This window comes from Ornithorhynchus anatinus, chromosome 11, assembly GCF_004115215.2.
Source record: "Ornithorhynchus anatinus isolate Pmale09 chromosome 11, mOrnAna1.pri.v4, whole genome shotgun sequence".
NCBI lineage: Eukaryota > Metazoa > Chordata > Mammalia > Monotremata > Ornithorhynchidae > Ornithorhynchus > Ornithorhynchus anatinus.
The window spans coordinates 29,134,773-29,159,686 of NC_041738.1; the positions used below are offsets into that span (position 1 = coordinate 29,134,773).

The 24,914-nt window shown below is 41.4% G+C and overlaps 1 long non-coding RNA gene across 1 annotated transcript in view; it reads right to left on the reverse strand.

Moving 5' to 3' along the window:
- Positions 1–2,913: 2,913 nt before the first annotated feature.
- The window catches only part of LOC120638673, a 28,613-nt gene continuing 6,612 nt past the window's right edge, over positions 2,914–24,914 (reverse strand). The window contains exon 2 of the long non-coding RNA XR_005660521.1: positions 2,914–3,114. This is a non-coding gene — a long non-coding RNA (uncharacterized LOC120638673). The remainder of the gene's footprint in view (positions 3,115–24,914) is intronic.

The window sequence follows — 24,914 nt, forward strand, 5'->3', positions numbered from 1 at the left end:
TTGCAGTTATATGTAAGCTCTCCTAAAATCATTCATTTTTCTCTATTCAAATTTGATCTCATATATTCATATTTTTAGGAGACTATAAAGGTGATGTGTTTGTTGTCCAACAATTAGCAAGTCTTATCTTGAGGAGTAAATACCTAACACTAGGCTATACATATTCTTATTAGCATGCTCCATACCATTTTTGAGCTGTCTAATGGTAACTAGTTGTAGGAATGGGCAGTGAAAAAAACATAGGGAAAGAGCCTTAATTCAATTGGAAGACAAACAAGAATATTTAATTAAATTAGAGTTTCTGTTCCCTCCTAAAGATCTTAGTTTCCTCTCAGAAGCTAATTCTTCAGACTCTCGGGCCTATTTTATTTTATTCTTTTCTAGCTCAGATCAAACTCCTGTCGTTCTCCCCTTGGGCTACATTTGACAAAGTTCTAACACTCAACTGGGATTTGCTAGGCCACCTCAAAGCAGAGATTAATCCGAACAATTTAGATCTCTCGGCGTTGCACAGGAGGATGGCATTCGATTGGATTATTTAGGGAGGACAAAGTGTTTTTGTTGATGAGCGAGATGAAATCCTCCGAGAGTGAAATCAATCTTATATAGGGACCCCGGAGCATTGATCTTGGTGCACATTGACAATTTCTGGTTGTTTAGCTATTTGGAATGACCGCACAAAATGAGCAAGTTGTTATAGTTTTAAGGTTTTGGTATTTATTGGCAACCCTACCACTCATATGATTAATCACACATTCAAAGTATGCACACAGTGGAAATTGACTGCAACGCAGCAGAAACAAAGTTTTCAGTTATCATTGTGTAATAAATTGAAGCTATATCCCTAAGCAGATTTGTCTTCAAGTTTCCAATTTGCCTTGTTAAAAGTGTTGTTTATACAGTAGTTAGCAAAACGCAAGTAATTACGTACAGAATTCATTCTAAGCAATTCTTTATTTTTCCCCCTTCTTTATTGGCTTTCTATCTTCATTACCCAATATTTTCTTCTACCTAAGCAGAAACCTCACTCATCAGAGGTAGCCGCTGTGGCTTGCTTATATTCAGGAAAATATTTCCTGAGTCTGGTCAACAGGACAAGGCCTGTTAAACAAATAGACACAGATGCAAATGGGTTTTAATAAACCCCTCTGCCTTTGTACTGAGCTGTGTTTATAAGTACAAGGCAGGAATAGCATTGCACAAACATTTCAGTTTATGTGTTATATTTCATTTCATGAAATAATATTTATTCCAAATGGAGCTTTTTTTTTTTAAACAGGGGAGGTTTTTATATACACGTTCGAATGGCAAGCCACATCTGTTTTTGTTGCCTAAACCAACGTGGCTTTTTTATTTCATAAATATCATTTGAAATGGGAATACAGCTTTTGGAATGCAAATTATATTTAAGTGAGTAAACATTTTAGTGGCTGTGCTGTGCAGCCCGTTTTTTAAAAAATAAAGCAGCACTGTGTCTCTGGAGAAAGAGAGAGAGAGAGAGACTTGGAAGTAGTGAGCAGGCAACCCCACCAAAACAATGTGCTTGCATGAAGCCCAGTGGCAGCAGGGATTTTGCTACAATCCCAAACTGGCAGTGGCTGGGAGCCCTTTGCCAGAGCAGGACAAAACTGCACCACAGCAAAGAGGGAAACCCTTACAGTGATTCCACATCCCTCCCCAGGGAGACTCCCACACTCATAACACACAGAAACTCCATCCTTATCTATCAGGAGGCACCTAATTACAGAGCGCAGAGATTTAATGGCACATGGAAATTTACATGCTGTTGGAAATATGAATATTCCTAAGCTAGCAGTCAAAATACCAAATGATTGGCTTCAGAATCAATGAATTATAATTCAGAAGCTTTTTTTTCTTGAGAGGGGAGTTTCTCACCCACCACAGAATATTTGTGGGTGTGATGCGTGCATGGTGTGTGTGTGTGTGTGCGTGTGTGTGGTTTTCAAACGACCTATTTGCATTTTATTCATCAGAATTTTATATTTTACCCATGTTCCCTTTCCAATACATTCAGACGACTTGAAATGATGAATGCTTTCCTAGTTCACCTAAAATCCTGTGCTTAATGGACAGCAAGGTAATGGCTTAGGTTTTGATTCCTTTTTAAGACATAACATCTATTCATTTAAGAAATGAGAGTGGTATCTACTTGTCCGTCCATATTCTCACCCACCTACAAACCTATAGGCAGATTTTTTCTGGTAGATTCCTTGGCATAATTCACAGACCAGAGTCAGACCCACACTATCCATTTAATTGTCGGAGGCATTTATAAGACAATCTATTGCATGATTTCTTCCCAGGCGCACTGTAGAAGTGGGCTTCCTCTCCCATTGTATATAATATAAAAATACTGTAGTTGCCTAGTTGTCTGACGCCAATGATACTTGTTTCTCTTTAGCTTTGTGGAAACATCCCTATATCTCTACCTGTAGTGGAGATAAGGAGTTGTCACAGCTGCTGTCCACGCAGCCCTCAAACTGGAGAGTGCTGCAATAAATCCTGTTTTATTTTATGGACAAATAAATGCTGAGGTAAAATATTCTAGGATCATTGCCTGAATACTTGCCATAGCAGCGCCACTGTAATAACCACCGTGACATTAATTTACTGCTTTGTGCCGTAGGAAGAAGGAAGAAGGAGGGAGAAGGGCATTAAAAGAGAAAAATTACTATCCCTCGGATTTATTGGGATTGGCCTTCCTCATTTTCAGCCATCATTAGTTGATTAGGTGCTGATGACAGTATGGACAAGCGTGCTAGAATAGTTGGCTAAGAAAAGCCCTAAAGGTACTCTGTTAATTGAGATGATGTTCATATTGTAGTTACTGAACATAACTGCAGACAGTGAAATAAGAGGTTAGTGTTGTGTAACAGACCACACGAACATTCATTCATTATCAGTCTATAATGGGATAAGAATACGGTATATGGCCTTCTAGTACTGCCCCAAACTCCAGACTATTAAAAATCCGTAGAAGCTTCTTCAATGCTGGGCAAGCTTTCTCTGTGGCCAAACCACTTCTCAGTTGCGGACGGCCTTGTCAAATATTAATCTGAAGCAGGAATAAGGATCATTTAAACATAATTATCCCTAAAAAGAAGCAAAAGGGAGAAACAGACACTGCCCATTAATAATGAATAATAATGATCATGGAACTTGTTAGGAACTCACTATGTACCACGTACTGTTCTAAACACTGGGGTAGGTACAAGTGAATCAGGTTGGACACAGTCCCTGACTCACATGAGGCTCACACTCTTAATCCCCATTTTGCAGATGAGGTAACTGAAGCCCAGAGAAATAAAATGGCTTGCCCACGGTCACACAGCAGACATAGGGTGGGGTCAGGATGAGAACCCAGGTCCTTCTGACTCCCAGTCCCGTCCTCTATCCACTAATCCACAGTGCTTTCTCTAACCACCGAAGGTTAAAGGCCAAATCCAAATCATAGTCTTTGTGTCTCATCAGACGGTCAGCAGTAATTTCTAAGCTCCTACCGAAAGCTGATCACATCACTAAGGGTGGCACAGAAAGAAGAGTCAAAGAAGTTATTATTAATATTATTGCTATTATTATTACGGAAAACAAAACATACTAGGCCCCTATTTCAGGGAGAGGTGAGACTGGATACAGGCACAGAATCACTAGCATTAAAATAATATAAAACTCAAGTAACAGAAGGGAAAAAATTAATGAGATGCAAATGAACAACAGAAATAATAATAATGTTGGTATTTGTTAAGTGCTTATTATGTGCCGAGCATTGTTCTAAGCGCTGGGGTAGATACAAGGGAATCAGGTTGTCCCACGTGGGGCTCACAGTCTTAATCCCCATTTTACAGTTGAGGTAACTGAGGCACTGAGAAGTAAAGTGACTTGCCCAAAGTCACACAGCTGACAGGTGGCATAGCTGGGATTAGGACCCGTGACCTCTGACTCCTAAGCCCGTGCTCTTTCCACTGAACCACGCTGCTTCTGGAAACATAGAGTTCATAGACACAGACTTAAATTCCAAGGAATGAGTGGAATGATTAGGGCCAGGAGAGGTCAATCTGGGAAAGCTTCGTGGAGGAGGTGGAACTCCCAAATGCATAAACCTGGGGCTGGAAGACACTTCCAGTCTGCTCTCTTCCAGAAAAGAATCAAATAATCAATGGTATTTATTGATAGGTTGCTGTGGGCAGAGCACTCTGCTGTAGATGCATTTGATCTCCACAACAAACTTACAGTCTAATGGGAACTTACAAGCACTCAATCACCTTGCCCCCTACTACCTTACCTCACTGCTTTCCTTCTACAACCCAGCCCGAACACTTTGCTCCTCTAATGCTAACCTAATTCACTGTACCTCGATCTCATCTATCTCACTATTGACCCTCTCACCCACATCCTGCTTCTGGCCTGGAATCCTCTCCTTCTTCATATCTGACAATCAACCTCCCCACTTTCAAAGCCTTATTGAAGGCACATTTCCTCCAAGAAGCCTTCTTGACTAAGCCCTCATTTCCTCTTCTCCCACTCCATTCTGCAGCATGCTTTAGTGGAAAGAGTCCGGGTTTGGGAGTCACAGGTCGTGGGTTCTAATCCAGGCTCTGCCACTTGTCAGCTGTGTGATTTTGGGCAAGCCACTTCACTCTGTTCCTCAGTTCCCTCATCTGTAAAATGGGGATTAAGACTGTGAGCCCCCTGTGGGACAACTTGATAAGCTTGTATCTCCCCCAGTGCTTAGAACAGTGCTCGGCACTTAGTAAGTGCTTAACAAATACCGCCTTTGCACTTGGGTTCGTCCCCTTTATTCACCCCACCCTTAGCCCCACAGCAGTTACGTACATATCCATAATTTATTTATATCAATATCTGTCTCCCCCTCTAGACTGTAAGCTTGCTGTAGTCACGGAACGTGTCTACCAACTGTGTTATATTGTACTCTCCCCAGTACTTAGCATAACGCTCTGCACACATTAAGTGCTCAATAAATAACACTGATCGACTGATTAATTTACCTCCTCGGTGAATCGAACCCCCGTCTCCCACGTGACAGGTGGGGATCCTCACCACTATACTAATGAGGAAAAGTAAAAGCTGCATCTAGTTTTAGGACACATCAAACAATTAGGACTGTCTGGTCACTGAGGAGGATATTTTGTTCAGTATTGCCTTCATTCAAGAGAACACAATCAGCAACATCAAGATGTTTACAATATATGAGGGAGCAAAATATACGTACAACAGACAATGTATGATTAAGGTGAATGTCAAAGATTTCTAAGTGAGGCATAAATCTCCCTTGAGGGCCAAGGACTTACCTATAACCACCTCTGAGAGATGGGTGTACTTTTCATACTGCAAGATCTTCAAGGAAAGAAAACAGCACAATCTCCTCCTAACATCTGCTCCATAACCCCCCACAGCCAGAGAGTTCTCCCTTCTATCTCACCCTGAAGAGTCTAATCAAAGAGAGATTGGGGGAAGAAAGAAATTTAAACAATGCTTAGATTATGAGCAACAGCGTGACTTAGTGGAACAAGCACAGGCCTGGGCAACAGGGGACTTGGGCTCTATTCCCGGTTCTGCTACGTGTCTTCTGAGCCTCATCTGAAAAATGGGGATTAAATATCAGTTCTCCCTCCCTTTAAGACCGTGTCCATGTGGGACAGGAACTGTGTCTTATCTAATTATCTTGTCTCTACCCCAGTACTTAGCACCTAAAAAGCATTTAACAAACACCCAATTATTCTATGAAGCCCCTCCAGAGATAGAAACTGTGTTTCCCACCTCTTTATTATTTCCCAGTGCTTAATACAATGCTCTGCACGCAATAAGTACTTAATAAATACAATTGCTACTACTAACCCAACTGGAGATGTTTAGAGAGAAGTATGGAATAGCCTAAGCTAGCAACTTGCTGGATTGGGAAAGTCATGGCACTTATTGAACTTTATGTTTTGACAGTCTGGAGACTGAGGGATCAATTTTAGGGATTTATGTTAGACATTTGTAAGAACTTTCTGGAAAGATGGAGTGTGGGAAGTGGAAATGCACTAACAGTGTGCATGGTCTCCTTTAGATACACTTAAGAAAAAATTAGATATCTGAGATGGGTTAGATGTCATTTTGTCAGAAGATTAAGTGAATTAAATGAATTTGTCAAAAGATTACATGAATCTGCTCTAGTGTCAAGGGGAGAAAAGGAGGAGGGAACTAAGGAGAGAAAGGAGAGGGGAGAAGAAGGGAAGGGAGAGAGAAGGCAGGAAATAGGGAAAAAGAACAAGGGAGAAGGCAGAGGACAATTACTCTTCACTACTGCTGACATCTTCCATCTCTGTCACCACTACAAGAGCAGGCAGGCCCATGATGGGCCAGTTGATCCAGAGCCTCTGGTACTGTCCCCAGAGCACAAGTGACAGTGGTTCTGGAAGTCACCCCAATCCCTGCCATGTTTGTTTCGGCTCACCCCTAAGAACACAATGTTTGAAAGGCTGTTTCCACCAAGGGCAGGCATAATAGTGATGGTGGGGGCAGCAACAGTACTGCTGTTTTTTCTGAGGACCAAGAGGAGAAGGAGGAAGAGAAGGAGAGAGTTATTCAGCTGTCCCCTCTTCATCGGAGGTAGCAGTAATGGCTGCTACTTTCTGCTGTTGTCACTGAAGACAACGATGAGGAGGCAGCAGAGATGGCAACATAGCTGCTCCTTCTTCCCCTTTACTGCCAGTAGCTCTCACTGCCATTGTGGCTGAAAGGTCTGTTCTCCCCTGGTCTTAAGCTTTACAGGTGGTGGAATAAAACCTTAGTGTTTGTGATCCATCCACCTATTTGGGGATGCATGGTTTCATTATTCCTGGGGACAAGGGAACCTTTCCCTGGGGCAGAAAACAACCACTTGAAATGGCCCAGAAGAGGCCCAAAGTGGCCCCATAGTTCCAGTCAGATTGAACCATGCACACCCTTGAAAGACCCATAGTCATTCAATCATATTTACTGAGCACTGGGTGTGTGCAAAGCACTGTACTAAGCACCTGGGAGAATAAAATATAGCAATTAACATATTCCCTTTCCACAGTGAGCTTGCAGTTTAGAGGGGGAGATAGACATTAATATATATTACAGACATATACATAAAAGTTGTGGGGCTGGCTGGGAGGGACATGAATAAAGGGAGCAAGTCAGGATGATGCAGAAGTGAGTGGAAGAAGAGGAAAGGAAGGTCTCTTGGAGATGTGATCTCAATAAGGCTTGACACAGGGGAGAGTAATTGTCAGATATGAGGAGGGAGGGGGGATCCAGGCCATATGCAGGATATAGGCGAGAGGTCAGCAACGAGATAGATGAGAGGGAGGTACAGTGAGAAGGTTAACATTAGAAGAGTGAAGTGTGCGGGCTGGGTTGTTGTAGGAGAGTAGTGAGGTGAGATAGGAGAGGGTGAGGTAATTGAGTTCTTTAAAGACCCAAAGGAATCCAACCTATCCCCGATTCGGCAGGGGCTTAGAGGGTCTAGTCCCTTTATACCTTGGGTGAGAGCTCAGTATGAGAGATCATTCATATAATTCCACAAGGTAAGGAGGATAGAAATCCCACCTAAGTCTTTGGATGCAGTTAGGTACCTATATCCGTCTCTCTTTCCAGGAGAATAGGAATCAGCATCTTGTCCAAATGACTAAAGTTCTTCAGAGGGCTGAACTGCTCAATAAAAATGCTTTTTTCGCTGCTCTCATTTTTTCTGAATTCCAGTTTCTTGAATGGATTCATGCTGGGTCTCAAGATCTGTTAGGGCTCAAACAGCCTGAGACTCTGCCTTTATCATCTGTTTATAGCACAATGTGGGGATCTCACTTGGCCCCCTCTGCCTGGGCTCAGTGAAACGTATTTTCCCTTCAAACTCATTGGATAAGGAATGGAGAAGTCATAATAGAGGATCTTTAAATCTAAACAAGCCGTCTGAATCCTTGAGATAAGGAGTCAAAACATTCTGCAGAAGCGAGAGTCCTCTTTCCCCTGCTTCCCATTGCAAACAGCAAATATCAAGTTTAAGTCCATTCAGCAAACAACTTTCCTTGTCACCTGCACCCAAATACTCATCCAACCACATCCACTCCCAACCCTGTAAAGACTAAATTCAGAGAGTCATGCCTTCTCATAACTTAACCACTTATTAAGCTGCCCTTCTCACTTGCCATGTTCCACCTTAGAGATTCTTTGATGGGGGTCTCCAGGGGCTGAGAGGTGGTGGGGTCACACAAGCTATAGGAGAGAAGGATAGGAAACTGGGAAAGTTTCAATTAGACTCCCTTTGAGGATGGCTTTTAAGATACCAATGATCAAGTCCCAGCTGAGTTGGGAATTCTGAGTTATCCGAGTTCAGGCATTAACCTCCTCTGGCCCTTGGTATTTCCCTACTCCCATTTTGAATCAGTGAAACCAAAATATATTGCTTGATCTGAAGCTTCCTTTAGGAAGCCATGAGGATTTATTTGTGTAAGTGAAGAACCTTTTCTTCTGGGAGGTTTAAACTCAGGTTGCCTGAGGTTCTCCAAACATTCCCCTCTTTGTCTCTTTCTCTGGTTCATTTGAGCTTTCATCAATCTTTCCCTGAATAGACCTAAGCCCAAACTGAGGAACACCAGCCTGAACAGACAACGGAGACTGGATATGGGTTTCTGGGCCGGTGACACTAATTTCCCACCTGAAGTGGCTTGGTGCTTTTCAGAGCGGTGAGTTCTTCCAAAATCATGAGTGGTACAGGAGTTTCCCTCTTGCTATTCAGCACTGGGAAAAACAATCAAGTCCCAGGATTTGACATTCAGGTAAAGATCCTTTCCTCCAATCTCTTTCCTTCATCTTTCAGAAGCCAGGTCGGGTCAACTCAACTACCAGGGGAGTCAATGGTATTTTTTGAGTGCCTAGTATATGCAGAGCACAGCACTAACTAAGCACCTGGGGTAGTGCAAAAGAATCAGTGGAAGCAATCTTACAGACTAGTGGGAGAAAACCATGGTTGGACTACAGGAGGTAGATGGCAATGCCTTGACTATGCATTGTAAAGGCCACTATGACCTTTACATCCTTTTCAAGACAAGTGCTATCTGAAATATGGGGATTCATTACCTTCCTACCTAGATTATGAGCCCAAGGAGGGACCGGGGGCATGAATTAGTGGATAGAGCACAGTCCTAGGAGTCAGAAAGACATAGGTTTTAATCACAGCTCCTCCACTTGCCTGCTGTGTGACCCAGGGCAAGTCACTTCACTTCTCTGGACCTTTATTTCCTCATCTGTAAAATGGGGATTAAGAATGTGAGCCCCATGTGGGACAGGGACTGGGTCCAGCCTGATTAGCTTGTATCCACCCCAGCATTTAGAACAAAGTCTGGCATATAGTAAGTGCTTAAAAAATTCAAAATTATTATTTTATTATTGCATCTACCCCAGCATAGGGCAGTGGTTGGTGCATAGTAAGTACTTAACAAATATTATTATTATTGTTATGATTATGATTATTGTTCTCTCCTGGAACCAAGATGACCCATAGTCCAGGGAAGCCCGGGCGTTTCCACCTGGCTATAGATCACCTCCAGTGTGGAAGAGACACCTAGTCCTCAGGTCCTTCAGGGACAGAATGGAGCTGACTCCAGAGGTCCAGTTCAAATCCCATCTGAGAATAGGACATAATACCCCAGCACAACCCTGAAACCTCCCTGGGCTGGGCCCACTTAGACCTTCTATCTTCCCAACAAGTCAATATGAGTTTGATTTCATTTGGTTTACTCTCTGTGGGAGGAGGGCAGGATGGTAGGGCAGCTGTGCTGGGTTTTAGACGCCAGGACAGTATGTAAGATCGACTGTATGCAGATGACTGGGTCCAAGAGTTACACATCCAGATGAATTGCAAATGATTGTAAACCATTTCATTGAATCGAGAAAGTGCCATGGGTTAATAATTATTTACAAAGCTACTTGGAAGGATTCGTTCCTGTACTGCTCATTCCTCAAACTTCTGAAAGTTGAATTATGGGTGCCGGTGGATCATTCAGTTCAGCTAGTGCTGAAATAGAGGAAGAAAACCAGATTTGAGCCAGACAGTTGCGTCTAAGAGAAACTATCGGCAGGACTGACATGACCAACATCAAATCCTGCTCACCCAGGTCCTGCACACGATGAGTGAAATAGTTCCTTCCATGATGCTGTGTGCCATCTGAAACAGGAGTCGCTTATTGTACAGACCTCCTACCTAACTTTGTCTACCAGTTCTATTCTATTTCTTTCTTCCAAGCACAGTGCTCTGCATACAGTAAGTGCTCAATATGACCTGAAGATTTCATACAGTCCAGGGAGAGGAGGAGAGATTGAGATGAGAAGATAGAGGAGAAGAAGATGAGGCAAAGGAGATGCGGAGAGAAGGAAAGTGAGGAGAGCTCAGGAAGAAAGAAAGGGAGAAACAGGAAAAGAACAGAGAATATGGGGTGGAGAAGAGAAAAAGATGAGAGGGTTAAAATGGAAAAGAAGAGAAAAGCAATTAAAAAACAGAGCTGCATTCAGAAATAAAATAAAAATATGTATATATGGACGAGACAGCTTTCATGCTAAGCATGTGTTCCTACTTTGTTGTTACTTCATGACACTAACAGGTGTGGAGGCAAAGAAAAACAGAAAGACAGATGCAGAGATTAAATGCATCCTGAGTTGAGAGAGCATCTCTTTGTTAATGGTGACATGTTTAACTACATTTTTTAAGGAAATTAAATTAAAAATTTGTTCTAATTAATGTTAATAGCCTTATATGACAAAAGCCAGGAAAGTCAATGTTGAGGTGGAATCTCTTCTCTAATCTGATTAGAGCCAGAGGGTGGAGCTGTGGAAGGATCCCCAGACTCTGGAAAGCTACAATCTACAACAAGAAAAGAATAATAATGTTGGTATTTGTTAAGCGCTTACTTTGTGCCGAGCACTGTTCTAAGCACTGGGTTAGACACAGGGGAATCAGGTTGTCCCACGTGGGGCTCACAGTCTTAATCCCCATTTTACAGATGAGGTAACTGAGGCACAGAGAAGTGAAGTGACTTGCCCAAAGTCACACAGCTGACAAATGGCTGAGCCGGGATTCGAACCCATGACCTCTGACTCCAAAGCCCAGACTCTTTCCACTGAGCCATGCTGCTTCTCTAAAAGATGGATTGTAGGAAGACAGAGAGTCGGTAGAAGTCAAATTTTTCATGGGTCTTTTGTCTTCAACAGTTTGTATTAAATAGCTGGGTACTCACACCCCCTGGTTGAACTTGCATCAATCAATTGTATCTGTTGAGAGCTTACTGTGTGCAGAACAGTGTACTAAGCCTTTGGGAGAGTACATTATGACAGAGTTGGTAGACAAGTTTTCTGCCCACAATGAGCTCACAGTCTAGAGATAGAGACTGACATTAGTATAAATAAATCAATTTTGAATATGTAAATAAGTGTGGTGGGGCTGAGGGAGGGGTGAATAAAGGGTGCGAATCCAAGCACAATGTAAGCATATATATATTCTGATATGCATATCTTTGCACCCTATTGTTTCTTCCTATCGACAATTTATTTTAATATCTCCTCCCTCTACTAGATTGTAATCTCTTTGAGGGCGGGGATCATGCTTACTAACTCTGTTATCCCAAGCTCATACTTCAGTGTTCAGCATTAGAGTAAGCACTCTCTATGCACTATTGATTATGTCTCCTGTTGTGCCTACCCAATTTTCTTCTGCTCACATTTTATAGCAGTTGTGCAGACTAATTTGGGTTTTCAGTCCCAAAATGAAAAGAAGCTGGCTTGTCCTAACAGACATCAGGCTGTTCTCAAGAAAGACAGGAAACAGAAATTGATAACATTATTCCCTTCATTAATACGGTGCCTCATTTCTTTAGGATATCGACACTCAGTGGGACATGACGATTTGGCACTATGAGCAATCGTGGGAGGACAAAGATGAGCCCACTGCTACCTGGTTCCTGTTCTGGAAACTATCTCTGCAGCTGCTGAACCGAGAGAAGTCTTGGGGCAGAGTGGGCTACGCATTGAAATCTCAGGACTCCCTCTGTAGCTGCTGAGTGACCTAATAGAAATCAATTAACCTCTCTGTTCCTGGATTTCCTCATCTGTAAAATGAGACCAATTATACTGACCTAACTAAGCTGAGCAACAGCTGGCTAAAGGGATACTAAAACACTAAGGAGATATGCTAATTGGTTGTTTGAAGCCCGAGTCTGAAGAGAAACACACATTTTGGTTTCCTTAACGGATGTAAGGCCCAGAATACTCCTCCTTTGGAATTTATAGACTATCCTTAGCTACCTATTTGGAAAGGCAGGCCTGTACCTCCTCCCATGGCCTTGGAAGAGAACCCAAGTACCACATAGTAATTGCATCTAAATGCTCCTCTAGGAAAAAAATGTATTTGCCCAGCAGAGGCCAGATACTTCTATGTGGCCTAACAGTTTTCTGGGTAGGCTCCCTTCCCAGTTCATGCACTATTAAGGCATATGCCAATACTCTTAAAGGAAGCCCCTAGTGTGGTGATACATGGAAGTTAGAGGACCCAGTAAAAGTTTTGTTTTGGGGGTTTTTTTTTGATTTTCAGGCTTCCTCTAGAAACAGATGTGACTTTCTTTCCAAAACATCCTAAGGCCTGATCTCTAAGGTAGATAGGTACAGATTTACCTCAGAGTTCACGGGTTACCCAAATGTAACCATTCTCCCTACAAGTCTTCAGGAATAAGAAGCTCAAAGCCCTGAATAAAAAGCTCAAAGCCCTGACTCCCTCAGTCCATTGAGGAACTGGTAGGGATATATCCTGGCTGGGGAAGCTGCTTCCACTGAACTGTTTATAGCCAGGGAAGAGGCAGTATCTGACATCATATACTGGGGAATTTTTTGGATTGAGCAATTGGAATGCCTGGGGAAGGACCTTTGCCATGATAGAACTCAGAATACGCCTTCATATTCCTTCATGGAGAAGTTCGATATAGAGAGGTGGGAGGGTGGCAAAATCATTTAAACAGTCATATGTATACATGAAAATTAAATCATTCCTGGTGGAGATCCAATCCCTGAGCTTCAAGGAGATCCTTCTCCTGGAAGGCTGTCTGACTTTCCAGCAACTGGATATGATCCTTGGAATGAAGTAGCTCTGATGTTTGCAACTAGTTTTTCCTGCGAATGGTAAAGAGCTACATAAATGCCAATGGATCCATTAATACTCTTCTTTCACTACTGCTAAATTCCCTCTTCTAATAATTGTTTAATCTGTTACATGGGTAGAAAACAAGATCATCAGGTCAGACATATTTTCTGTCCCACATGGAACTCACTGTCTAAGTAAGTGGTGGACGATCGATGTGGGTAGCTGCAGGGAGTCAGGTTTGGCTAAAAGGGAAGCACTAGACTGATGAAAGATGGGACAAGAAAGAAAGGTGGTTTGGGGCCTGAAAGTAGAAAGGTGTCAGAAGCCTACACTGATTCTCGAGGATGATGGAAAGTCCCTGGACAACTATAAGCAGGTGGAACTTTGCTATTTTTTTAATTGTATTCTTTTAATGGTATTTCATAAGGGTTTACTCTGTGCTAGACACTATATGAAGTGCTGGGTAGATGCAAACTAATCAGGTTGGACAGAGTTCATACCCGATGTGGGGATCCCAGTCTTAATATCCCATTTGATACATAAATTAACTGAGATACAGAGACAACAGAGACACTAAATGACTGGCCCAACATCACACAGTAGACAAGCGGTGGAGCTAGGATTAGAGCCCAGTTCCTCTGATTCCCAGGCCTGTGCTCTTTCTGCTATGATTTTAGCTGCAGGTGAAGGAGTATTTTAGAGAGGGGTTATTCTGGGATCCTTGTAAAGAGGATAGAGCAAAGTTTCTAGGAGCTGGACCCAGGCTTGAAGCTAAAACCTCCGGGTCCTAGGGCAGAAAATTTCAAGTGGCTCCCATCTTCTACAATACCAGCAGAAGAAACTTGGACAACCTTGAGCAGATCACTTCTGGGTTCACACCAATAATTTTTGTTGGTACCAAAGGTCCCCGCTTCCTTCCAGCTCCAATCATTTAGGATCCAATTGAGACCACTGGTTTCTGTCTTTGAAGACTTTTCCTTTACATCATATGGCTGCTCTCTTACCTCCTGATTGGCCAGTGGCCATTCATGACTGACAGTTGCTGCCACTTGAGAGACAGCTGATTCATGAGCTGATGCTTCTTGGCAGACAGATAAATTTCTTTGGGCTCTCTAGGATTTAAGCAGTCACAGATCCATGACAAACTGTCCAGGCTCAGGCTCATAAAAGATGGCAGGTGGTATTTTCCTGCAAACACTACACCAGGCTCATAAAAGATTGCAGGGGTGATTTTCCTGCAAACACTACACCAGGTGAGTTCAGGCTTCAGGACTTTGGGAAGGACCTCTGTACCAAGTCTCAAAGTCTAAAGGAAGAGTCCTCCCTTCTCTGGGGACCCAGAGAGAAGCCACTTCCCTCAATTCTCCCTCTAGCTCAGTAACATCCTCCTTTTGCATCCTATCCTCCCACAGGCTATGCCCATCATCATCATCAAAGGAAGAGGGTGTGGGAAGCCTGGACCTGTGTAATTATGACATTCCCCTGCCATCAGTCAGCCAATCCTATTTATTGATTGTTTACTGTGTGAAGTGCACTGTACTATGTTCTTGGGAGATTATAACATAACAATGAACAGAAATAATCCCTACGCACAATGAGTTTACAATCTAGAGACAAGCTCACAGTCTGGAGCCCCAGAATATATACGGATGCATCTTCCCATTCCCTTACTATCCATCAGTGCCAGGGAGAAGCCTACCTGACCAGATGTTTGAACACTGGGAAGATTATGACCATTTTCTGAAGTAATGAGGACTTGGAGGACTTTAGCTCCCAGAGGTTACAATTTTGGAGCTATAGAGAGAGGGTGGCCTAATATAAAGTAATGTAAATCATTTACTTTAATATCTGTCTCCTTCTCTAGACTGTAAGCTTGTGTGGGCAGATAATGTATCTGTTTATTGCTATAGTGTACTCTCCCTAGTGCTTAGTACAGTGTTTTTCACACAGTAAGCACTCAATAAATATGATTGAATGAATGAATGAATGAATGAATGAATGAACAGTTTTCAAAGTATGAAGGTTATAAGCCACCCATTTCGTAGGTGGATTTTGTCTGCTTTGTGCTGCATGAAGTAAAGCTCTGGCAAAAGGCAATATTCTATTTTCAAATAAATGATGTTTGGTGAGGTTCTTAAAATTATTTATCCAGAAGAGATCATAAGAGACCATGGAGGTCCAAATTCACATCTCCCAGATTAACATCTGGAGAAAATGATTCCACACACTCCCTTGGTCACCCATTTCAATAGTCACGAGTCTTTATTAAATGCACACTGCACTCTGATCATTACAGTAAGAGTTAAGGGACATAAAAACTTTTGTTTTTATGATCACTTACTGTGTGCAGAGCAAAGATAAGTGACTTGCCCACTGTACTAGGTGCTTGGAAAGTACAATGCAGCAAAAGAGACAATCCCTGTCCACAATGGGCTCACAGTCTAGAGGCTGATTATAGTGCTTCTAACACAGATGGCACTTAGTAAATACTATTAAAGTATTACTTAAAATCTAATGACTCCATTCCTTGTATCTAAACAGCCTTACTTAGTTCTATCTAAAACCTCTTCCTCTTCCTTATAATACAGCTTAAACCCAGTTTATCTCCTCTCCTCAGCCGAGCTGGAGAACAGTGGTTAATTGCCTTCTGAATTTAGTGGAAATGATGCCTGTAAGGGGCTCATTATTTTAAATATGAATAACAACAAATGAAAGTTTCCTATGGGCCCCGTATCAGTGTCTAGTGCATAAGGGGCCAAGTTTATGCTTATTCAGTGCACCCAGGACAGCTCTACACTTCATGGAAAAAGGGGTCCTATCTTGAGATATCACCTACACTGACCTCTAGGTTTGACCAGCCCTTTTGCTGATTATAGTGATTCAGCATTCTCCTCCCAGATGATCTCTCATTGCTTTCTTAACCAGTCCACTTTAAAGAGCATCATTTCACCAGTCAGTGGTATTTATTGAACCCTTATTGTGTGCATGTCCAAACCGAACTTCTCATCTTCCCACCCAACCTCTGTACTCCCTGTGACTTTCCCATCACTGTAAAGAGCACCACCATCCACTCTGTCTCAAAAGCCTGCATCCTTCACATTATTCTAGCCTCATCTGTCTCATACAGCCAACGTCTGTCAACAAATCTTGTTGGTTTTCACCTTCACAACATTGCTAAAATCCTCCCTTTATCCTCCATCCAAATTGCTACCACATTAATCCAAACACTTATTCTGTCCCGCCTTTATTATCACATCAGCCTCCTTGATGACCTCCCTGCCTCCGGTCTCCCCCAACTCCAGCTTAATATTTTGAACTCAGCACCACTTTGCTTTCACCCAAGACTTAGCAAAAGCTTAGATGGTGTACTTTGGCAAAAATAGACAATTTAAATTTCATTCGAGGCTGCCTTGAAATTCAGGTTTCCAATTTCAGGAAAGCTTAAATAATCACTCATTAAAACTTTAGTTTTCTCTCAGACATACCAATCAATGTCTTCTTTCAATGTGCTTTCTTAATATGAAGCATCATCCTATTTTCTTAGTCCTCATAATATTTCAAATACATTTTCATAGTCAATTGGGGTTCTAATGTTGCATGACTCAAAAAAATTATTAGAAAATTGTTTTTAGTAGTTTGTGATCAGTTTTTGCAAGGACCTTCCATTTAAAAAGATATGACATTTTAAAAATGCAAAAATAAGTGCTAAAAACCTCCTATTATTTGATCATAAAGTGGGTCCATAATTTTTATTAGGTGGTCTCCACTTTGGCCCTATTATGCCTTAGAACTGCTCTTGTTTTAGAAGCATTAGCTGAATTTTGGTTTCTGGACTCATCTAATGATACCTGTGGTGTTAAGCAATTCCTATGTGCCAAGCAATGCATTAAATGCAAGGGTAGATACAAGATAATCAGGTAAAATGGTCCATGACCCATATGGGGCTTGAAGTCTAAGTAGGAGAGAGAGCAGATATTTCATCCCCATTTTACAGATGAGGAAACTGAAGTACAATGAAGTTAAGTAACTTGTCCAAAGTCACACAGCAGGCAAGTGGAAGAGCTGGGATTAGAACCCAGGAGTTTTGACTCCCAGGCCCTTTCTCTCTCCACTAGGCCATACTGTTTCATCTAAAACTATCTTGAAATCAGTGTTTTCTGAATGAAGAATTTCAGCCTTTTCTGGATAAAAGTCTTTCCCATTCTACTGCATGTTTTGGGGAAAAAACTTAAATGTCTTGTTTCTTGTGCTAGATTGAATCTAATGCCATGTGTAAACCTTCCCATTATTATTAGAGAATCCATGTTTGTAGTTGACTCCATTCTGTTCTGATCTATTTATACACCACCTCCTGACAGTTTTTTCCCCAATACAAAATTTCCTTCAGCCTAAATTTACATTTACTTTTAATAAGTTTCATACCCGCTTCATGTATTTAAATCAATGCCCATTCCAATCTCCTGTCATGTTCTTCTGGAGTTGCATCCCAAATCAATATGTCATCAATGTACACTTTTCTACCTCCGGCAATCTTCCAATAATTTTTATTCTCTTTGAGAAAACTTCAGGAGTAGACCATAGGCCAAGTGATAGCCTCTGGAAAACTTAATTTCCAAATAGTGAATTGGAATTCTCCGTTTGCTAGATTCTCCCGATGGGATCTATCCTATTCTGTAGGTGCATTTAGAGAGGATGAGTTTTTTGACCCATGTTAAAATTCCATCTCTTTTAAGAATGGGAAAGTGTTCTTTTTTAATTTACATATTTAATTATTTGAAGTCTAAACACAATCTGTGTCCCACCTTTTTTCTTCTTCTCTCAATAAAGGATGTAGCCATTCTCTAAGTCTGTCTAGTAGTTCTACTATTATTTGCAGTTTAGATTGATTTAATTTCTCTTAATTTTTACCTGAAATTTAATTCTATATATCTTGGAACCCATATTGCCAGGATGTTAATTTTTTTAAGATCAGTTTTATAGCTGTTTTGAAACTTCCCATTGGCTTCAAATTCCTGTTGATACCTATCTTCAACACTTATTGTGGAAAATTATGCATCCTTGTAATTCATCCTAATGTGAAACATGTTATCAATTCTGAAATTACCATTATTTTCTTCTAACAATGAGTTGTACAATTTCCTTCTTAAACTGTACTAATAGTTTGCAGGGAACCATGCTTGGGATATTCTTTCCAGTTTATGATCTGTACATTATCTCTGAACAGTCATTTAGTTCTCACTAAATTCTTTTGTTTTGTTTTTTTAATCTGTTATGGGATAATATATACTTGAACATTGGTGTCTAGCAAAAACTTCTTTCCAGTTCTGTTTAGGATTAGCTTTATACTCCAAGTTGGGCTGTTGCCATTCAAATTTTATATTTCCTCTTATCACAACTTTACAAATTCAGTTTTCTTCTAACCTGTCTGGTACCATTTGTTTAAGTGTCCTACTGATATATCTAATTGTCAGCAAATGATGCCTGATTTTGGTACTGTATTTCTTTTGGAAATGTAAACTAATGTAAAATGTTTGCATTCACTGCAACAGAAACATATATTTGCAAATACAGGATATCTTCTAGGTTGTTATCACCTATCTCACTTTTTGCAATTTAACATTTATATTTTCACTGTCCTATGTTTCTTATTTGATCCACCTCACCAAATTCTGGTCGTCCTCTGGCACAAAATCATTTTTGTTATTATTCCCATCGACTGCATTTGTAAAATACATTAGCTCTAATCTCTAGATGTATTTTAATGGTTTGACGTCTAGTTTAATTACTTCTTTATAGCCACATTTCCTATTTCAATCACTAATGAAGCTAGCATTCCAAAACTGAAGCTTTGACTTACATTTTTTAGCAATGCTAGAAGGCAAAGGTTAAATCTGCTGCCTGATATCTTATATAAAATTAGAATCTTTCAATTACTTCATTATTCTTTCATAAACTGTTGTCATGTAATCTCTAAGGTACCAGGTTATAGTTCCATTTTTAGTTGAGGCTATTAAATCAGGAGATAGATGGCTTCTTCTCTGGCTACAGGTAGGATTATTGCAACTTCTAGAGGCTCCGCTTTTAGATTCGGTCCACTATCTCTCCTCAACAGGTCAAACCCTTACATAAATCTTTTCCAATCATGATCAGCTTTCCCTGTCAGTTTCAAAATTGCTTGAAGCTTTCAGTTGTTCCAAAGCTAAGTAGGTAACTTTCTTCACACTCCAATCCATGTCCATTCAATTCACTCCTTGTACTGCGTTATAAGACTTCACTGAGAGGCAAATTACTAAATATTTAATTACATAACAAATGCCTAGTTTATGTATGGAAACACTATCTTTCCTAGGCTTCACTGACACTGTCCTCTCCTGGTTCTCCTCCTATCTCTCTGGCTGCTCCTCCTCATTGGCTTCTTTCATTGGCTTCTGCTTTGCCTCCCACCTCATAACTGTGGAAGTCCCTTAAGGCTCAGTCGTGGGCACCCTTCTATCTTTAAATAAGCCCTCTCCCTTGGAGAACTCATTCACTCTCATGCCTTCAGCTACCATCTCTATGTGGACAATTCCCAAATCTACCTCTCTAACCCTGACAGTCTCCTTCTCTACAATCCTGAATGCCCTCCTGAATTAAGGACATCTCTATTTGGATGTTCCGCCGAAATCTCACACTGAACATGTCTAAAACAGAATTCCTCATCTTCCCACCCAAGTCTTGTCCTCCCATCACTGTAGACAGTGCCTCTGTTCTTCCTGTCCCACTAGCCCATAAGCTTGGCAAATCCCTGACATCTCTCTCATTCAACCCTCATATTCGATCTGTAACCAAAACCTGTTAGTTCAACCTTCACAGCATCTCTAGAATCTGCTCCATCCTCTCCATCCAAATGGATGACTATACTGAGCCAAGCACTTATTGTAACCCTCCTTGACTACTGCATCAGCCTCCTCACTGACCTCCCTGCCTATCTCTCCCCTCTCCAGTCCATACTTCACTCTAATGCCTGGATTATTTTTCTAAAAAATGCTTTGTCCATGACTCCCCTCTAATCAAAAACCTTCAGCGGTTGCTCCTCCAACTCCATAAATAAAAATTCCTAACCATTAGATTTAATCAATTAGCTCTTCCCTCTCCTACTTCACCATGCTGATCTTCTACTACAACCCAAACTGCACATTTTGCTATCACAACCTACTCATTGTACCTTCATTTCTTCTTTCTCACCACCAACCCATGGCCACATCCTCCCTCTGGCCTGGAAATCCCTCCTCAAACCAGACAACACCCTCTCTCCATCTTCCAAGAGCTATTAAAATCATATCTTTTCCCAGGGGCCTTCTCTGACCAACTCCTCACTTCCCCTAATCTCCCTCCCTTCAGCATCTCCTATTCATGTGGGACTGCACCCCTCAAGCACTTTGATATCCACTTTGATATTCACTTTGATATATACTAAGAGCACTTATATATCTATCCATCCATAATTAATTTTAATGTCTGGCTACCCCTCTAGTCTTTAAGCTCCTTGTAGACCGGGATCATTCATTCTACATAGAGTCTACTTGTATTCTCCCAAGAATTTAGTGGAGTGCTCTGCACATAGTAAGTGCTCAATAAATGCCATTGATGGAATGATTGGTTGAATTTATTTACAAGTGAAACACTCATGTACTTTTTTCCTCCAAATAAATAGCAACAACTCTTTGAATTTTTAAAATATGGGTCTCAGATCTGGGATCATTTCATTTTTATTAAATGCTTAGTATGTGTCAAGTACTATACTAAGCACTGGAGTAGATACAAGTGCCACATAGGACTCACAGTCTTAATCTCCATTTTTCAGATGAGGTAAGTGAGGCACAGAGAAGTTAAGTGATTTGCCCAAGGTCACACAACAGACAAGTGGTGGAGCCAGCATTAGAATCTAGGTCCTCTGATTCCCAGGCCTGTGCTCTTTCCATTAAGCCATACGGCTTCCCCGATCATTTGTAATCATGCCTCATTTAAGACTCTCGGCACTGTAACACTGACCAAAAAATATAATTTTCAAGGTTTAGTGATGACATCATTCTGATATATGACACTGGATTTGGAAGAACAATTCAGAAAATTGAAGTGATTTCACAATCAATTGTCAGTCAATCAGTGTTGTTTATTGAACTCTTACTGTGTGCAGAGCACTTGGGAGAGAAAAATAGAGTTGGTTTACACAGTCCCTGTTTTCGAACATCTTTCACTTTAGTGGGGTAGGTAGATATTAAAATACATTACAGGAAGGGAAAGCAACAGAGTTTATGCACAAAAGTGCTGTGGATGTAGGGTGAATATCAAAGTGCTTAGGGGATATGGGTTTAAAGGCATAGATGACACAAAGGTAGGGAGACCAGGGTGAGGAGATGAGAGGTTAATCAGAGATGATGGAGAAGGAAAGGAGAATAGGGAAGGTCGTTGCCATGCCTGAATTTTATAGATATTTCAAATTTAATTTTTTCTTTAGGATTTTTAAGAAATATATCCAATTCTAAGTTTCTACGGACCCACAGAAAATAAACAACAAAAGAAAGTAGAACAGAGAAGCAACTTGTATAACCCATCTCTCTTTATAGGGCAGCAGCTTCAGAAGATAACCATTTGCTCTGTAGTTGTGAAAAATGAGTTTGATGCAATAAATGACGGGCGGCAAATGATTTGTTCCAAAACGACCTGGTTGCTGTTGATAGTTGGAAAGATTAAAATAAATTGCCAAGTTATTAAACTTGAAGAGTGGTCCCTGAGGGATTAAATATTACCTGCTTTGCAAAAATGAGAACTTAAAGACAAAAACTCATCCTGAAAATGCATTGTTCCGTTAATTTCAAATAAGCCTTTTGGGTTTCACAGGACCAATTGAATATTGAACTTGACTGAACCCACTGCATGGAGGTAAGTTCTGTTGCTGTAAGGTTAAGGAGAACTGCCTTCTCAAACTAAATAAAGTGTGGGAAGTGAATGTATTATCCCACTTCTCTCCCATGTGCAGCAGAGGCATGATAAGGTAAACTGTTTATTTTAATAATAATGTCATTTATTAAGTGCTTATTTTGTGTCGAGCACTACATTATGCCTGGGAAGATGCAAGATAATCAGGTAAGACACTGGTATCTCAAACTTAACATGTCCAAAACAAAACTCCTCATCTTCCCACCCAAATGCTCTCTTCCTCCATCTTTCCTATCACTGTAGACAACATCAATATCCTTCCTGTCTCAAGAGCCCAGAACCTTGGCATCATCCGCAATTCACCTCTCTCATTCAGCCCATATATCCAATGTCAACAAATACTGTTGGTTCTACCTTCACAAAATTGCTAAAATCTGTCCTTCCCTCTCCATCCAAACTGCTACTGTGTGGATCCAAGCATTTATCAAATTCCACCTCCCTGCCTCCTGTCTTTCCCTAGCACAGTCTTGACTTCACTCTACTGCCTAGATCCTTTTTTTCCAAAAAAAACCAACAACTGTTCGTATTACCCTCCAGTGGTTGCCCATCCACCTCGGCACCAAACTCAAACTCCTTACCATCGGCTTTCAAGCTCGATATCAGCTCACCCTCTCCTATTCATTCATTCATTCGTATTTATTAAGCACTTACTGTGTGCAGAGCACTGTACTAAACTCTTGGGAAAGAACAATACAAAATCTTACCTCACTGATTTACTACTACAACCCAGCCCTCATGTTTAATGTTTGTCTTCCCACTTCTGGAGGGGGAAACAGACATTAGGTTCTTGATGGGTAGGGAAATCATCTACCAGCTCTGCTGTATTGTACTCCCTCAAGCACTTAGTACAGTGCTCTGCATACAGTAAATACCATGGATTGATTGATTGACCCACATAGGGCTCACAGTCTAAGTAGGAAGGATAACAGATATTTCATCCCCATTTTACAGATGAGGAAGCTAAGGCATAGAGAAGTTAAGTGACTTGTCCCAAGTCACACAGCTGACAAGTAGCAAATTCAGGATTAGAACCCAGCTCCCTTTATTCCTAAATTCATGTTCTTTTCACTGAGCCATGGTGCTACGCTGACTCATAAACCCATAATCTAGGTATTTTCCTTGTCTCATCTCTCTGGTACAGGAAGAAACTTTTAGCATGTCCAGTGAAATTTATAGTTTTTCCCCAGGTTTGAGTGGCTGGCAGTGATTCTGACCTCGGTAGAATTTGCACTGGAGGGGGCCACAGACAGCTGCTAAACAGATTGGGGCAGCGATTTTCTGTAGGAAGCAAGGGAAATCAGAGAAAAGTAGAGGGAGAGGACCGACTTTGGGAGGAGCAGGCCGTTTGCCCCAGGACAGTCAGGTTAGACACAGTTCCTGTCTCACCCAGAGATCACAGTCTTAATTCCCACTTTCCAGATGAGGTAACTGAAATACAGAGAAATGAAAGGATTTTCCCAAGGTCACACAGAAGACAGGTGGTGGACCGAGGATTAGAACCCTGAAACTCTGATTCCCAGGCCTGCGCTCTTCCACTAGGCCATCCTGCTTCTTTTAGATTGTGAGCTCCATGAGGGACATGTTTAATTTCCACCTATGCTTTCTCTGTCAACACTTAGTACAGTGCTCTTCACCTAGGAAGTGCTTAATAAATACTATTACTAAAACATAATAATTATGGTATTTGTCAAGCACTTACTATGTGCCAGGCACTGTATTAAGCACTGGCATCGCTACAAGCAAATAGAGTTGGACACAGTCCCTGTCCCATGTGGGGCTCACAGTCTCAGTCCCCTTTTTCCAGATGAGGGAATTGAGGCACAGAGAAGTAAAGTGACTCACCCAAGGTCACAAAGGAGCCAGGATTAGAACCAATGACCTTCTGACTCCCAGGCCCATGCTCTATCTACAGGAAGCTGTGACCCACAATACCTTTTAAACGTGAAGGTTTCAGTCCAGGGCCTTTTGGGAGAAGGACATTACCTGGACCCCATCGCTGAGCATAAACAGGGAAACCTTGTGGCCTAATGGATAAATCACGGGCCTGGATGTCAAAAAGACCTAGGTTCTAATCCTGGCTCTGCAACTTTCCTGCTGTGTGACCTTGGGCAAGTCACTTAAATTTCTGTGCCTCAGTTACCACATCTGTAGAATGGGGATTAAGACTGTGAGCCTCACGTAGGACAGGGACTCTGTCCAACCCAATTAGCTTGTATCTACCCCAGGGCTTAAAACAGTGCTTAACAAATACTGTGATTATTATTATTTTTTAAATTGTCATTACCACTATGACTGTTGCTATCTGATGTCCTTCACACCATCTGTGTAGATCTAAGCCCCCAGAGAGGAGATTTAGGTCAGGGTGCAGGATGCTAGTTAGAATAGCTAATCTCTAGCTGTGCAGATTCTGCTTCCTTGCAACTCTTTAAGAATAGAAGGGATTTCTGTCTGAGAAGTAATTGAGCTTGGTGGAAATAGCCTCAAGCCTTGGAGCCAGAGAATCTGAGCTCTAATCCTCGCACTGCCCACTCATCTGAAGTGTGACTTCGATGGATCACTTAACTTCTGGGTGCCTCAGTTTCCTCATCTCTAATGCAGGGATTCAATACATGTCCTCATACCATCTTAGAGAGTGAACCCGATTTGGAACAGGGACTGTGTCTGAACTGTCTTGTATCTCGTGGCATAAAACACAATTATTATTATCGGAAAAGGGTCAAACCTTTCAGAGACTCTTCCGCAAGAGGTGACTAGACTTCCTTAT